The 15129-nt window shown below is 38.5% G+C and overlaps 1 long non-coding RNA gene and 2 pseudogenes across 3 annotated transcripts; all 3 read left to right on the top strand.

Annotated features, from left to right (window-relative positions):
* Nucleotides 1-1108: 1108 nt before the first annotated feature.
* Nucleotides 1109-1512, top strand: LOC148106293 (uncharacterized). Its single transcript, XR_015720424.1, has 3 exons — nt 1109-1166; nt 1292-1366; nt 1451-1512. It is a non-coding gene; the product is annotated as an uncharacterized LOC148106293 (long non-coding RNA).
* A 50-nt stretch (nt 1513-1562) lies between these two features.
* Nucleotides 1563-3389, top strand: LOC148106292 (uncharacterized; annotated as a pseudogene).
* A 5914-nt stretch (nt 3390-9303) lies between these two features.
* On the top strand, nt 9304-14336 carry LOC148106291 (UDP-glucuronosyltransferase 2C1 pseudogene; annotated as a pseudogene). Of its 2 annotated transcripts, none has more exons than XR_015720017.1 (2): nt 9304-9442; nt 11855-14336. The product of XR_015720017.1 is annotated as a UDP-glucuronosyltransferase 2C1 pseudogene, transcript variant X1 (transcript). The 2 variants fall into 2 exon arrangements; XR_015720021.1 differs by lacking the exon at nt 9304-9442 and adding an exon at nt 11098-11375.
* The last annotated feature ends 793 nt before the right edge of the window (nt 14337-15129 follow it).

Here is a 15129-nt window from a genome sequence, read left to right as displayed (position 1 = left end):
AAATTCCTGTTTCCACAAGATAATTTTACTTTAGAATTATTCTGAACTGTTTTTTTATTCTTTCTGTTATCCACATATATGTTTTGATGTGCAATGGTATTAGTTTGAATGACATCTCCAAGGCCCTTTAATTTATAATTTTCTTTTTTCTTTTTACTTTGTTTGTCAAGTATTCACCACATTTAAAACACACAAAAAAAGAGAATAGTTAACTTTAAAATTAGTACAGAGGTGGAGAATAAACTCAACCGTGGTGTCTTTTGTCTTATGTAGTCAGAGAGATTATTGAATGTTTGGGTGGATGTATTTTCCTCTGTGGTAGGTTGGGATGTGCGCCCGCTACCCCAGACTCTGTGGGGCTTGGTGGTGGTGCTAATGTAGGCCCCTGTCCGGATGGGCCTTTGTGGCTTCCAGGGGTGCCTACTGGGGTCAGCGGGGGACCTGGCCCCACGAGAGAGTACTTTGCCTTCACTTTCCTCCCCTCCTCATCCCCACTCCATCACATCGCCACACATGCAGGGCTTTGGGGTACAGTTGTTTCACTGAGGTGGGGGTGAGGCATTCCTCCTGTGTCCCCTTCTGACCACCTGTACCTCAATTTTATTCCACAACCTATACATCAACATCACTTGTGCTGGGCATGCTGAATGGCGTCCAAGGGATGGTCTGTGTATTCAACCTCTCCTAAGTTGCCGGTGCCCACATCTCAATTTTAAATACATGTAGATGATAAGGTTTCTCGGCAGGGGCCGTCCTGACACCAATATTTATTATTTGCTGTTACTTATACTTATCTAGGTTGTGGCTGTGGTCTCCCTACTGTGTTATATTTTTGCTTGTTTTCTTTTGTTTTTTCTTCCAGTAGGTAATCCAATGGAATTTACTGTCTTGTCTCACCGTCTCTCATCCCCTCTGTATTTTCCCCTCTTTTGAACGTCTCTTGTCTAACTCTTAATCTTTCCTATCAACCAATTATGTGTGTTCCTTTGATAATAACTGCAAATTACAAACTGCAAAAGTTATTTTCACTTAATTTTTTTTTTTTAATATATTGTATTAAATTATGTCGTTAAAATGAAATTTCTTAAAAATGTATGCTGTCTCTACAGAACTTGTCTATACCAGTCAAAGGGGATTCAGATAACGGACAAAAGCCACCAGAGCAGGTTCCATAAATAATATTCTATGTGTTTGCTATTAAATATGTTGATATACCACATTTTAGTCAATGTGTTACTGTTGAAATTATCCCTAAACTTAATATTGTTACGGGTAATGTCATTCTCAACAGGAAGAACTATCAGCTGCCACTTCTCTGACACCGGACATCTCCTCGCAGGAGGATGGACAGCTGTCTCCTGTGCAGGTCAGTCTGTCTGTACTATCATAATTTCTCTTTAACATTTCCATGTAATTACACTAAAGTTACACCCCTCAACTCATGTAATAGCAACCAGAAGAACTATCAGCTGCCGCTTTCCTGACACCGAACATCTCCTTGCAGGAGGATGGACAGCTGTCTCCTGAGCAGGTCAGTCATTAAAAATGCTTTCAAATAAGTTATGATTGGTGCTAGTATCATTATTTAAATGACCACGTTATATTACATAAAAAATATTTGTAAAAACACAATATACAATTAAATAAAGAATTTTATCAAATGTTGTAACATAGAATGCAATTTCTATTTAATAACACTTCTCAACATGAATTTTTGCTATATATTCCGACATTAAAAACACTGGCTGTTAATATACTTAAAATACACGAGTATTTCAAGTATATTTACAGATATTACAGTAGTTATGTAACATGGAACAAAACTTTTTCTCACAAAATGAATTTTTCCTCTTTTGTAGCCTAACAGCAACTCATCTGATGATGGATTCATAAGAATCAGGGTCCCACTTGAACCAACTTTTTTTTTTCTTGAAAAGGAAAGAATGGGCTAATCTAAAAAATAAGAGATCCCAAAGAAGATACAAGGGACTACAGTGGACAGATCTGATTTCAGACAGACTACGGACAGTGTTTCCATATTGTTCCTTTGCTTTCAAAAGGCACAGAGTCAAGGCTTTGGACTCAGTAAGAAAGGGCCCTTTCTTCTGGTGTCTGGGTTACTGCAGTTTCAAGGATTTTCCAGTCACTGTCAATGTCACTGTAGATAAAGAAGACGATCTAAAGGCGAAAGTCAATTTTCAAGATCTCGAGTGTGTGCACAACCACTATGAACTGAAAAGAAGACCAGTAAGAGCTCATAAGAGAGATAAAATTGGCCATGAATTGGAAAAAACAATTACCTAGAGCCATGTATCTGGAAAAAATGAGAAAAATGGATGATGATGTTGTGCAATCGGGGTGTAGAGATGAAGTTCCAACTCCTCAAGTGTTGAGAAACATAGCATTGGAAATCCGAAAGAAAAGTCGTCTTCATCATAATGAGATTATGAGTCTCCAGTTAATGGTGGCAAACAAGAAGAACAACCCAGAGGATGTATTGCAGAAAGTGATGTTACATCCAAAAGGTGTTTTTTTATGGTCTTCCAAGAGCATTGAAATTTCCCAGAGCTGCTGTCGGGAGGACATAGTTTATTTGGATGCTACAGGAAGTATCATGAAAAAAAGAAAGGGTTTGCCTCCTTTTTGTGTTTACAAACTTGTAGTAAGGAATCCAAGCATGCTCTCCCCTACCAGTGGCTACATATTTAACATGTGACCATACCACTGCCTCGGTCACATATTTTCATTCACCTGTAATGCTTATGTGTGATGGATCTATTGTCCTAATGCAAGCTATCTGTTTAGCTTTTGCAAAAAAAAAAATCTGTCTGACACAATAAATCATAATTATAACATTGCTTCGGGGAAAGGAAACAAGGAAGACTTCGAGGTTCCAATTCTTCACAGATGCCTTAGTTATGTTATGAAGAATGCCAAGGAGGATTTTAATACAGTATTCACTTGTTTGTTTGTTTTTTATTGTGACATGTGACATGGCATTTCATTTTTCAATTTGGGAAAACTGTTTATTACTGTTTTGGAAACACTTAAAGATAATTTCTTCTTAAACTGCAGTGCACCAAAGAACTACCATCTTGCAATGCACACTGTTGGAGTCTTCACTACTGCAACTTCCTTAAAAGACCTCAGTGACATGGTTCGAAGTGCTGCAGTTGTTTTTGGGAGTCCTTGTAGTGGTGAGAATGTCGAAAAACATTTTCACAACCTGCAGTTATGGATGCAGAAAGCCAATGTTGATGTTGATGACAATGCCAGAAACTCAAAAGCTGATGAGGACCTAAAGGTAAACTGAAGTCAATTTTTATTAAAGCTAAAGGCTACACTTTTGCCTCTTATACTTCTTTTTAAATACTTTGGAATAGCATAATAATCACAAGTCACAAGTAATTTGAAATGTTTTATACAGGTTTGACTCAGCTGGCGCCAGTGGGATAGCCGCATGAGTGAAAATGGTGAATGTTTGGGTTTAGTGCGAACAACTGCATCCAATTTTTGCAGTTGGTATAATGTCCATCACTGGTCACCAATTATCTCAGTTCCCATTGTTCTTCTCCAAGATGTTATCCATACTGCGTTCAAAACACAGTCTGAGTACTCACAGCCCTGCCAATTGTCTATCAAGTCGGCCAGCCTTATGGGATTTTGAACAGCTGTAGCAGCTTCTTGTTCTTCGATAAGCCAGGTCCAAGCCAGCTCCAATCAGCCCGAACTCTGTTATCGTGGTTCCTAATACATAGGTAGATGTCGTTCAATGTCCTCCATCGAGTGTCGTCAGACACACGATGCAACTGACCATTGAGAATCTGGCAGCAAATGTCTCTGCAGGACAATTGGATCAAATCCATATTTCTTTAGGCTTTACCCATATGGAAAAGAAATAGTAAAAACTTATATGACTTAACTCATGAAAGTGGCCACTTTCATGAGTAAATCATATAAGGTTTACATGATTTACTCATGAAAGTGGCCACTTTCTCATTACTTTCATATATTGTTTTAGTAAGTATCCAAAACATACAAGTTTCATTATATAATTTTTCAAGGGATCTTATATCTGTTTTTACTCTTGTATGCTTTTCATACAAGTTTCACACAAGACAGATACAAACTTTATAAGATTTATATATATCTTTTCCATATGGGTAGAGGACAAGACTGAGAAACTCTTTGAGGGTTAGAGTTAGACGAGACTAGACAAACACATAGAAGCAGCAGGGAAGCCAAGGGAGGGAGAGGGGGAAAGATGTGTCCGCCTCAAAAGAGTCAAAATAGATTAAATGCATGTCTGCAATTTAAAATGTAATCAGAGGAAGCACTGCAGTAATTTGGCTCAGTTCCTATTTACTTTGTACCATTCCTTCACTAGTGTAAGTACCTGATATGTCTATACACCTTTCTCATCACATCACTGCACTGTGAGTCATATGCAGCAACGATTGTAAATAATGTGGACATTCTCATTTGAAGGATAATCCTATTCAACAAAAGTCACTGCTTTCTAATGTATCCTGCTATCTTTACTACATATGTAACAAAAGTAAACATAAGATGTGAAATTTTAAACATGACTTGAACTTGGACTGTTCACGGTGATTTGTGGAATTGCTGTTGATGCCAAATTTGAGGAAAATTGTTTTAGGCAAGAATATCTTTAGGCATGAAGTTTTTCTTCAGCTGACTTGTTAAAACACAAACAACTACAGGGTGCTAACATACACTCAGTGTTTAACAACCATTTTAATTCATCTAATCCTAGTTTGTTCACTATATAAACTAAATTTCTTTATAATCAAAGCACTTACAGAGTAGGTGGCATAGATTGTGGTCATGACATTAAACCAATTCCACCACATTAAGGGTTCAACTGTTTTACAACTGCTGCATCGCTTTGCTGTATCAGAATACCAGTACAAACAAGAAGCTACTGATTCTTCACCTCCATGGTAATAAACTCAATTTATGGATAGTGAATGTGGCTCCAAATCTACCACAAGGCTGACCACAAATATGTGGTGTCACTCTCAGGCTGCGTGGATCAATAAAGACAAGGCTTCAAACAGCCTCAATCAATGACTGTGTGATCAGCAAATTCATCATCTCTCAGAGCTTCTTCTGCACTGTCACCAGCATCCTGCTCTGGTGAAAAACAAGCAGGAGAATCTTCTGGATTCTACATCCATCACTGATGATTTATTGGTTACCTGGGAATGTGCTCAGTCATAAATGATGTAGTAAAAAGTTGGTGTTTAGTATATGAGAAAAACCTGGAGCTCATTCATTATCAGTGTCAGTAGAAAAGATACTTACACCTAAATACTAGGGGTGCAACGATACACAAAATTCACGGTTCGGTTCAGTTCGATACTTTGGTGTCACGGTTTGATATTTTTTCGATACAAAAAAATGTTCATGCTTTTTTAATGACATTTATTAAAATTATAAATAGATATTTTAACTCGAAAGTACAGTTTTTAAATTTAATGTTGCTGAAACAACAAAGTAATAAAAAAATAAATCTATCTGATCGAGAAATCACTCATCTTTGGAAAAGAGAGTTTATTACAGAGAAATGGCTTTCCAAAATAAAAGCTAAACTATACGCTTCTTCTGGGCTATATTCTCAGCAGCATATTAAACATATCAGGTCTCCATAAGGAGAATCATGTGCTAACGGCTGTCTAAATGACTCGGGTAAAGTTTGTTGCATGCGTTAACGAGCTAACTGCGCTAACGCACTAGTTCCCACCCATGTAATTGAGCATTGCGTGGCACTTCCGACATACTGTTTTACTTTTGTCCATGACGCGCTTACCTTCAGGGTCATGCTTCACATGAAGACCAAAATAGTTCCAAAGGCCAGATCTGAATGAGGGTGGGGGATGTTCAATTTGCCATGTTGCAACGAGCTTAACTTCTGTCTTGCTAGCTTGCGCTGCGCTCAGTGGATCTGCGCTCAACAGTGCAGCCTAGGCGGAGCAGATCCACTGAGCTCTCAACACAGACAGCATCGTCAGAAGAAAAGTTGATAAAAAAAAATTAAAAATTTTGTATTGTTCGATACATATGCGTACCGAACCGAAAGCACTGTATCGAACGGTTCAATATCGATACGAGTATCGTTGCACCCCTACTAAATACTGTGTAAAAAATATTTCATGTTACTCAAATCAATGCTAGTTTCTGCTTGTTCAGTGCAATGGGAAGCATCTCAAAACACTAAGCATGCTATGCAATAAACACGGAATATATAATGTGAGCTGCTGAGGATTCCTGTGATAAATTCTCTAAAGATCACATGCTGCCACAGTCAGGCAAATATGTAAAACATTGATAACAAGAGATTACAAAATAATGGACAAATAACGTATATTTGTATATACTTTAATGATGGCAGCAGATCTTTCTTCCCTCCCGTTGGTATAGTTTATATTATTATTCCTGTCCTTTCTCACTTTCTACTGTTCCTCACCTGCCCACCAATAACCTCTACTAAGTTAATTCTCCAAGAGTGACTTCAGTTATTCTTTTGTCATGACCAAAGGTTATCTTTTCCATCCACTTATCCACACAGACCCTCTGTTTTCAGTCAATGATAACGAATGAAAACAGAGTGTTAATGATTGAAGTATTAGGCGAAAATCATGTGTCATAGTAAAAAGTAAGCACTCTGTTTTTTCAGAGGAAGTCTATTTAAAATTGAACACAGTCTTTTAGTTACTAGCTTTAGAATTTTTTACATATTTGATTAGTAAGAGTATAGCTAACTTGTTTTTCCAAACTCACAGCAAATGCACAAATTATAAAATTTTATATTAACATGCTCATACGAGTCACTCCTTGTAGCTAAACTCTTGCAAATTTTTTTCAATATTCTGTAGAAAACTGCTACTCTGTCATCAGGCATCCCCAGGCCATAAAACACTCACGTAGTGAGTGGCACAGGTAGCACCAGCACACCAATGGCAGCAGCAGTGTGAGAGAGGTGGCTGTCCCTCTCGCTCTCCACTAGTGATGGGATTTTCGGCTCTTTTTAGAGAACCAGCTCTTTTGGCTCGGCTCACTTAAAAGAGCTGGCTCTTTCGGCTCCAAACCGGCTCTTCAGGTTGTTTTGTTGCTTTAATTAATTTATTATTAACAATAATATAAAATTATGCACAAAAGGAATTACTAATGTAAAAAAAAGTGGTTTTATTTATATATGTTTATATATAAATATATGCGGTGGCCCCTAGAGACAAAACATGTACAAATTCCAAAAAACACGTACAAACTCCAAAACACACTTCTAGCATGAACTGAACTTCCAAAGCAGAGCTACTAGATCACTTAAATTACACAATTGAAAGCATGTGTGTATTGTTTGTGTATTTATACACAGGCACTCATATATATTTAAATAATTTAAAAACAATGTTCATTTACCTGTTACTACCACACACCAAATCCGGTCGTTGGTACTTGCTGGCTTGTGTAGCCACTAGGTAACAAAAGCTCAACACTGCACCCGAGCATCCTGGAGCACTTCTGTTGTGTTTTGTACGTGTTTTGAGTTTTTACGTGCTTCGGAGTTTGTACGTGTTTTTACGTGCTTCGGAGTTTGTACGTGTTTTTACGTGTTTTGGAGTTTGTACGTGCTTCAGAGTTCGTACGTGATTTGAAGTTTGTATGTGCTTTGTCTCTAGGGGCCACCGTAAATATACTTTTATTTATTCACTCCACATAAAATGTAATAAATAAATCATATAATACAAAAATCAACTATTCACATTTCAACTTTTAACTATTTAAATTTTCAGCTTTTTCCTTTTACAAATTTAAAGTGACACAAAACACTGCAAACCACAACACAATTAAATATAAATTAAAATATGAAAACAAAAAGAACATGCATATTCTCTGTCATATGGGCCCGCATGAATAAACTTTCTGAATCCTTTATCATCTGAAACTGAAAATAGTTGTGGATGATTACTATACCTTTCTAATGTGACGTTGTTGTCCCTGACTTTCTTTCTCTCCCTCTGGCTCTGTTCCTGTGCTACTGAGTGTAACTACCGCCCCTCCCCCCTCTGCCCAGCGTAAAGCACAAGGCTCGCGTGCTGAGTAAAGCAGAAAAAAAGTGCTAGAGAGAGGCTGAGAGAAAGAAAAAACAAAAAAAACCCACGTGCCGGCTCGCGATAAGGAGCCGGCTCGCGTCGTTCACGTCAAAGATCCGGCTCTAAGAGCCATTTCATTCGCGAACGACCCATCTCTATTCAGAAGGTTTATTCATGCAGGCCCGGATTTGGTGTGTGGTAGTAACAGGTAAATGAACTTTTGTTTTAAAATTATTTGAATATATATGAGTGCCTGTGTATAAATACACAAACAATACACATATGCTTTCAATTGTGTAATTTAAGTGATCTAGGCAGCTCTGCTTTTGAAGTTCAGTTAACGCTAGAAATATGTTTTGGAGTGCTTTGGAATTTGTACGTGTTTTGTCTCTAGGGGCCACTGTATATATTTATATATAAACATATATAAATAAAACCACTTTTAAACCAGGTTAAACCTCACAAAATTTCAAGAACCACCAAACAGCTAAAACAGTAAATGAGAGCAGGTACACAGATTCTTCACAAAGATGTACAATTTGTACATCAATTTTGTACTTTTTTTTACATCAGTAATTCCTTTTGTGCATAATTTTATATTATTGTTAATAATAAATTAATTAAAGCAACAAAACAACCTGAAGATCTGGTTCGGAGCCGAAAGAACAGGGTCTTTTTAGTGAGCCGAGCCGAAAGAGCCGGTTCTCTAAAAAGAGCCGGAAATCCCATCACTACTACATATCGACATATGAAAGTCTTATATATTATAAACCAATAAATTTAGAATGGTTGCAAATTTACAAACGATCAAACCTCATTAAGGTCGCATAACATTTACATGACATTACACAGAAACAAATATAAAGCTAAGAATTAAGAATCATTCAAACAAAATTACAAAATGAATACAGAATGACTTATCCATTAAGAAATGCAGCTTCAAAATAAACCTTTCAATGCATAACAAAAAGAATCTTCATAATTAATGCTTAACGCCTACAGACTGTGCTGACAAAACACTGGAATTTAATTCCTTATTCAGTGAAAATGAAAAAGTGTACAATTTCAGTTAATTCATAAATGACGCACTAACTTTGATCCAGAGTACATAAACACACCTTTGCTTTCCAAGTATCCCCGTCACCTTTGAACACAGATAGATAGGGTTATTACTTCCTGCCTTCCATGCTTCAATGTGCATCCTGGATTGTGATTCAGTTCTTCTCTATCCTGCATAGCAACATTAATTGAACAGATTTCATTCATTGGCGCTCTGGAAAACAGGCTCTTTACATTTCTTGTGTGGAGAAACCAAACGTCCAGCAGTAAGTAGAAACGCTCTGTGTTAATGTGACTGTATATACGGAAAATTAACTTAACCTTGCTACTCCACGTAAAAGCTCTGCTCAAATTGCGACTGGAGTTAGTGGCCTGCTCTTAAGCTTTGTGAGTTTTTGTGGAGAACACCGAGGCTCTCTGCTCTAGTCCCAGGGTCGTTGGGGCTTCCTGTTTAGCTGCAGAGAGGGTGTATTGTCCTTGGAAGCAGTGTCAAAAATATGTGGTACAATTGGTGTGTGGGCTATGCTTATACTATTGTTGATCCATCGGTCAGACACGGAGAAGAGCAGAGTTATAGCATACAAAGAGCCGAAGCAGAACGTTGAAAACAATGAAAGTATGGATTGTTGTCACCGTCTGTACTTTTAATACTGCAGTTTTGAATCTTTATTGTTTGTTTCGTGCTTCTTCCGTTCTCGGTGAACTCCGTCCAGTGTTGCTAATAGGGGTGGGTTTTGATAATCGATTTATCGATTAAAATCGATTCTGGCTTGGATAACGTGATATTGATTCATTAAAATCCTGAATCGATTTTTAAATATTAATTTATTTTGCCGGAAACGCCAGAATCTCAGGTTAAACCTCATAAAATTTCAAGAACCACCAAACAGCTAAAACAGTAAATGAGAGCAGGTACACAGATTCTGCACAAAGATGTAAACACAAAGCTCGACCCGCCGACGGATCAGAATCAGTGAAATGTCGCCTTTCTCACCCGACCGCATGGACACGGTCGAGGCTGAAAGCCGACAGCTCGCTGATTCCGATGTTTCGGCGGGTCGCGCTTTGTTTTTATGCCCTTTTTGCAGTGATTCTAAAGCTGTTAGTTTTATCTCTCTTTAAACATTATTGACCGAACCAGCAGCAAAAGAAGATCCAAACTATGCTTCACAAAAACATAGTCATGAATTCCTTCTGACTTTTGCTGTTTTGCTTCCACCACACTTCATGCACAGCTCTCTCTCGCTTTCTCTGTATACTTCAAGAACAGTTTCCCGTCTAAAAATCAGTTTTCTGCATTATTCGCTTGCTTGTTACGCACAAGTCTGTTTACAGCGCTGTCGGCCGCTGTTTTTTCCCTTTTATTTACTTCCGTGTGTGAGTGTGTGGTTATAAGTAGTTTTAAACCTTGTGATCCACAAAACAGCATAACAGTAAAAGAAGAACTGACTGCCTTACAGTCAGTGCAGGAGCAGCGGATTCGCTCCTGCGCGATTCATTTGCAGTTTGGACGCATAGGTGATAACGTCTCCTGCCCTGATAGCAGCTGGGAGAGGACTATCCTCCGCCTGTGAGCGCCTTGGCACGGGTGAGGTGCCCACGGCAGTACCGCTGCTTATTGAGAGTAAGAGCGATACGCGTTTTCACGTCAAAAAGCCGTCATAAATAAGTCTCCAATAATACCAGGAAAAGTCGCCAGATTTGTCACTAGTCGCTTTTTAGAAAAAAAGTCGCTAAGGGGGTCTAAAAATTTCCTAAATATAGCGACAAAGTCACTAAGTTGGTAACACTGAGCGCAGGCTTGCCGTTGCTAAAATTAAACAGAGCTCCCTGAAAGGCACAGCCAATCACATTGGCCATATTTGTCACGTGACGTAGGACTCCAGTAGCGAACGTAATTTAAATTTTTCTGCACCGCTGGGTGAATGAGACGTTGACAGATCGTCTTTTTTCTTTCTATCGGTTTTGTTTTTCTTTACTCGAAGAGATCAAATTATTGGTGGGGACAATTCAATCATCGCTGGATATTGGTGGGGACATGTCCCTTCCGTCCATGCCAAATCTACGCAATTGCTTTGAATACACAGGGAACAGAAAACAAACTGGAGGCTGGCTTGACACAAGTTCGGTTTTGCGCTATACAAGTCAGCCCTCTTAACACTGTGACCTTTCCAGGTGAAAGAAACGATAGTGATCACAGTAAGTAGAAAACCTGGGTGAATGTGGCTGGCTTTATGTCGGTTGAGGATTGTTGCTGAAATGTACAAGTTACCTTTGCGGGAAATGGTGCTTAGAACGCGGATAGTCTGGGAATCACATTTAAACTTAATAACTAACAGACCGCATTAATTAAAATAATGATAATTACGAAACACCGTAAATGTTAGTCTGTTTTAACGACTGGTCATCCTCAATAAATATTTTTAATGCGATGCATTTTTTGTCAAGCACACTGACTTTCGAAGTTTACAATGGTGAAAAATGAGGAAGTAATATTGTCTCTTTAACGATGGAATGAAATTGCAACTGAATTTGAGAAGAAAAAAACCCGAAGACGCTATTTGAAATCAAAACAGTGCATTTCCACTGCTAAAAAATGAAAGAAACATATTAACAATATATTAATTTCGTGACAGAAGTCATGCCGGTAACTTTTTTGTTTGTTTGTGTTTTTTCAGATGAGGGTGTTCTGCTGCTGTACTGCTTTCCTGCTGCTCATCCTTATTCCCACAGCCTGTGAAGGAGGCAACATTTTAGTCTTTCCCTCTGAAGGCAGCCACTGGGTAAACATGAACATTCTACTAAAAGCTTTACACTCCAGAGGACACAACATCACTGTTTTACGTCCCAGCAACAGCTGGTACATAAAAGATGACTCATCCTATAATACCATTACAGTTCTAGTGGAGAATCTCTTGGATCAGAAGTTCATCACAAAACTTGTGTCTGACTCCATACAATTTGAACGAGGGGCCCTCCCCTTGACGAGTTTTCTTCAAATGAGTGGAGGGATGATCAGCTTGATTCTTGATGTTCATAAAGCTGTAGCTAATTTTGTATCTGCAATACTAGATGACAGTGACTTGATAAGAAAACTAAAAGATAGCAAGTTTGACCTGTTACTTGCTGACCCCTGCTGGGGTGGTGGAGTCATTGTGGCCAAATATTTGAACCTTCCTTTGGTTTATAATGTTCGCTGGTTATTAGGTACAGAGGCTCATTTTTCCATAGCCCCGTCACCATTATCTTACATTCCTGTGACTGGAACTGGCAATACTGTCGAGATGACCTTTTTTCAGAGAGTTAAAAACATGCTTTTACACATCATAACTCAAACACAGAACAGCCTGGCGTTTAAACTAGTATACCAGAAAACAGCTGACAAATATCTTGGGCCTGGTTATGATTTTAATGAGTTAATGATCGATGCAGACATTTGGCTGATGAGAGTGGACTTTGTGTTTGAGTACCCACGGCCCACAATGCCTAATGTTGTTTATATCGGAGGGTTCCAGTGCAAACCTGCTAAACCTCTGCCTCAGCACTTGGAGGACTTTGTGCAGAGTTCTGGGGACCATGGCTTCATCCTCATGTCTCTGGGGACTTTTGTGACTGAACTTCCTTCTGACATGGCAAATGAGATCGCTGCAGCTTTTGCTAAACTACCACAGAAAGTGATCTGGAAGTATAAAGGTGACAGACCAGCCAATCTGGGTAATAACACTTTACTGGTGGACTGGATGCCACAGAATGACCTTTTGGGACATCCAAAAATAAAACTATTTGTGGCACATGGAGGAACAAATGGAGTCCAAGAAGCCCTGTATCACGGAGTCCCAGTTGTGGGCATATCCTTTTTTTTTGATCAATATGACAACCTGCTACGTCTGAAAGAGAGGGGGGGCGCTAAGATACTTACATTAACTACAGTGGACAAAGACAACAACTTCCTGAAAGCCATAGAGGAAGTCCTGGGTGATCCCTCGTACAGGGCGAACATGCAGAGACTTTCCAGGCTACACAGAGATAAGCCAGTAAAGCCACTGGATAACGCCCTCTTCTGGATAGAGTTTGTCATGAGGCACAAAGGAGCAGCTCACCTGAAAGCACAGTCCTACAGAATGCCCTGGTATTCCTACCACTCTGTAGATGTAGTTTTGTTCCTGGCTGGAGCTATGCTGCTTGTGTTTTTAGCAGTTTTTTTCTTTATTAAATGTTTATACGCTGCAGTGTGTAAATATAAAGTGAAACGTGAGTGATAACATGAGGTATTTTAGTGGGATCGTGGGCTGAGCTTGACTTCCTGGTTTGCCTGAACTAATGCCATGTTCAGCTTTTTTGTAATTGATCATTAGCCATAATAATGATATAAAATGCAGCTGCATCTTTCTTTTTTGCTTCTTCTGCAATTTATTCTAACCTCAGCTCAACAGTATTGCAATAACAAGTTGTATTTGTCAGTTTCGGAAAGGCTCATTTTCTCTCATCACTCAATGAGTAAAGACAAGAAGGATTAATCCATACTGTAAGGCACCATTTTGTCTTAAGCTGAGAAAAGCCAGAACAAAAACTGATATTGGTGCAATTCAAATTCCATTTCATATGCATTTATGAGTTAAACCAAAAAATCCCCCAAACAAATTTCCGCATATCATAGGGATCACTGTAAATAAACTGCTCACCTCTGGGAATTTAAAATATCTCCTGAGTTTGGTTACCTACCGCTTTCTTTGATGCTTGAGCAAAACTATTTTAAACCCTCTTAAAGGATAACATGGAGAGATTTACAAGGCTACAAGATAAGAATACAAGAAAGCCACTGGATAGCTCAGTCTTCTGGATATAGTTTTACCTGAAAGCAGACTCCTAACATACCCTGGTGTTCTTACCACTCTGTAGATATAGTTTTGTTTCTAGCTGGAATCATGCTGCTTGTGCTTTTAACTGTTGTTTATCTTGTAACGTGATGAAACACTGCATTATGTACAAATAAAAAGAAATATCAGTAATCAGAAAGTAAGGATTTTCTTACTGCAGACTTTTGCAATTTTATATCATCATTTCATTTTCTTATGATACTTCAGCAAATTTAATAATAAATAAAACACTTAAAATTATTCATGGCTAAACCACAAAATTGAGCTTTTTTTTAATGCAAACTCACCAGTGCACTCACCTGCCATCGTCTGTTACTGCTGTTTGGCTTCCTGAATCTAATCCATTGTACAGATAGAAATGTGTTTTGTTATAGGAAGGACCCAAAGGTTTATTTTTTGTGTAATAAATACATTTAAGTCAGATTCACTGTAGTCAAAAGAACATTTCACACTGCAGTAATTAATGTGAAGTGTTGTGGTTCTGTTGTGGTTCTGTTGTGCTCTGACCTACCTGCCCCTCCATGTAGAAACATGGAAAGCCTGAGGCAGGGAGATGGAACAGGTATCAACAACAGATGTGACACTGATCAAGTTAGAAGGCATGAAAAGAAACATCTGGGAAGGTGGTGGGCTGTAAAGTGGTCAGCACATGTGCCAGAAATTGTAGGCAAGCTAAATCAGCTTGAATAGAACAACCTATGTGTAATTATCAGTAAGATCATTAGAAAGATACTTGGTATGGATATGGGGAGGAATTGATGTCAGCTGTTATCATGTAGCCTAATGGGATTGTGGGTTAAGCCTGTCTTTGTGGGATGAAGTAGTGGTATGCTAAATTTGTTGTTCTAAAATAATTTCTGCTCAGAAAGACGAAATGTGTGCGGAGCTGGTGGCACCAAAACACTACTTGGTTTTCTGAGAGGCTCCATTTGATTACCATCATAAAACATAATAGTGGCATAAAATGCAGTTGCGTCTTTCCAATTTGCTACTTCTCCAACACATTCTAACTATAGCTGTACAGCATGGCAGTCACCAGTTGCATTTGTCAGCCTTGGAAATGTCATTCTGCTGTC

Source organism: Neolamprologus brichardi, chromosome 1 (genome assembly GCF_056152115.1).
Source record: "Neolamprologus brichardi isolate AB-2024 chromosome 1, ASM5615211v1, whole genome shotgun sequence".
Lineage (NCBI taxonomy): Eukaryota > Metazoa > Chordata > Actinopteri > Cichliformes > Cichlidae > Neolamprologus > Neolamprologus brichardi.
The sequence above is the reverse complement of the archived record's forward strand: the minus strand, read 5'-3'. Positions and strand labels throughout refer to the sequence as shown.